This window comes from Pteropus alecto, unplaced genomic scaffold (genome assembly GCF_000325575.1).
Source record: "Pteropus alecto unplaced genomic scaffold, ASM32557v1 scaffold94, whole genome shotgun sequence".
NCBI classification, from domain to species: domain Eukaryota; kingdom Metazoa; phylum Chordata; class Mammalia; order Chiroptera; family Pteropodidae; genus Pteropus; species Pteropus alecto.
Genome location: NW_006437736.1, coordinates 8,359,239 through 8,361,794, shown reverse-complemented (window position 1 = coordinate 8,361,794; position 2,556 = coordinate 8,359,239).

The following is a 2,556-nucleotide window of genomic DNA, read 5'->3' as shown; positions in this document are numbered from 1 at the left end:
GTGGAGGTGCCCAGGCTGAACTCCAGACAACTGGTCATGCCAATGGCTCACAAAGAGCAGCCAAAGTGAACGGCCACTGGCCTCGCCTGGAAGCGTCATAGAAGACCTGGAACCAGGGCTGGGTCTTAAAGAGAAGGTAAGAGTTAGATGAGTAGAGGAAAGAAGACGCCATCTCTGTCAAAGTGGACACAGGAAGAGCACGGTGGGAAGGAAATGAGTGTTATAGAATGAGTAATGCTAAGAATTGGCTTGTGAACTTGATTCAGTAAGCATTGGTAGATACATTGTCTATTCTTCCTGGATTTCCCAAGCTAGCTGTGATTTTAAACTTTTTATTCCATTTTCCACATAAACCAACAAAACATCTTTTAACATTTCAGCATCGAAACTCCATTTCTAAGGCAGAAGCAAGATAAAAATCATAGTTAAATCTCTTTTTTCTCTAGACAATATATTCTGTGATATGAGAAATGCCTTGCGGAAGCCAGTTTAGATTCTTAAGTGAGGCACAGGTGTGATGAAAGTGGTACTTTATGATTGTTCTGTTAGAAAAGATTGAGGATTAGAGACAGCAAAAGGAAAGGGTAAGTACCACAGCCACACTGGCATATTTACCTATGTGAAGTGGAAAAGAGTCATGGTGATGTGGACAAAGTCAAGATGTGAGAGGCATTTGGAAGAAAGAAGCAAGTCACAACCCATGACTTGGGCCAGTACTGTCACAGATAGAAGGAAAGGGTGCCCTTACTCTCCTGTGTTAAACTATTCCGGGTGCACATTTATATTGATCAGTTTCACAGGCTTTACTTAGTGTTATGTGTTACATGAGGGGAGGGGAATGACAAGGCAAAGAATAGGGAGAAGCCATTTTCCTGGCAGTTTCCAAAAGCCTAAATCCTCTATTTTTTAAATTAAGATATAATTCACATACCATAAAATTTACCCTTTAGAGTACGCAATTCAGTGGCTTTTAGTATATTTACAAAGTTGTACAACCAACATCACTAATTTGTAACATTTTTATCACTCCCCAAAGGACCGTGTACCCATTAGCAGTCACTCCTCATTCCCCTTCTCCCCATCTCTTGGCAACCACTAATCTTTCTGTCTCTATGGATTTGCCTATTATGAACATTTCATAAATGAGATCATATAATACATGGTCTTTTTTGACTGGCTTCTTTCACTTAGCGTAATGTTTTCAAGGATCATCCACATTGTAGTATGTATCAGCACTTCATCTCTTTACGGCTGAGTAAATCTCATTGTATGGATACACCGCATTTTGTTTATCTGTCATCAGTTGATGGACATTTGGGTTGTTTCCACTTTGGGGCTGTTATGAATATGCTGAAGTCTTGAATTTTTGAGACAACCTTTACTACTTTCATGAGCCCTTTGCAATATTTCAAGACTACTACTAGAAACATCTGATTGGCTCACACAACTGTGAGAATGATGCCATTAAAATGGAAGCTCATGCCATTCTCTTTCTCAAAACCCTCCAAAGTCTCCCTTCGCATCCTGGTAAAAGCTGATCTATAGTAAAAGCACAAATCTCAAGACTTTGTTCAGTCTGTTCTCCTGTGTCTCCTGGTTCTGTTCTTTGTCTCAGCTGCCCTAACCTTCTAGCTCATCCTCAAACATACTGGGCTTGCTTCTCCGTCAAGGGCTATTTCCCTTATTTGCTCCCTCTTCTCCCAGAGATCTCAGTGGATCAGTCTGTCACCTCCTCCAGATCTTTGCTCATATATCCCTTCCCAGGCAGACCTTTTGTGACCTCACTATTGAAAAGAACACCCTGCACCCCTACTGTGCCTTGCAGATCCCATCTCTCTTCCTGCTCTATATTTCCCTTAGAACTTATTCTGTTCGTGTTTTTTATTTACTTATCTTGCTTATTGTCTATCTTCATTAAAATGTAAACTCCATCAGGGTGGGAATTTTTGTGTGTTTTGTTCACTGCTATATCCCTAGTACCTAGAATCGTGTCTGGCAGATAATAGATGTTCATTACATATGTGTTGAATGCGTAAATGAATATACTTCAAGTTAGGCTGCTCAGGCTATCTAAAATATCAGTTTCTTTGTTTTTAGCTGGAAGAATAGCCATGCAGTGTGAAAGTATGTCAACTCATGCTCACTGGAAGTTCTAATGAGCGTAAGTAAGTCTTTGACTCTATTCATTAGTTTGACTAATGTAAAAAATTCAGAATTATCACTTGATGCATATAGTTTGTTTGATAGAAGAAACTTCTGAAAACTGGGTTTATGTGGGAGAGATTGTGGGGGGAAAAGGGATGCGTAGTGGTGGGAAGTTTGGGATCAAGTACTTTAAACAGCTATCTGAAAGGGTCTTGTTGAGTGCAGTTGGTTAATTACTGAGAAGTTCCAGGAAAGGAAAAGCCTGCCTTCTAAACAAACGTTTATCAGCACATACCATTTGACTGGTCTTCTGTTCAAAGGTTCTTGTTGCAACTTATTTTGGCAGCACTGTGTAAAACTGAGGCAGCAGTAAGTGACAAAGGTTTTATTTATCTCATGTTATTATCTGTT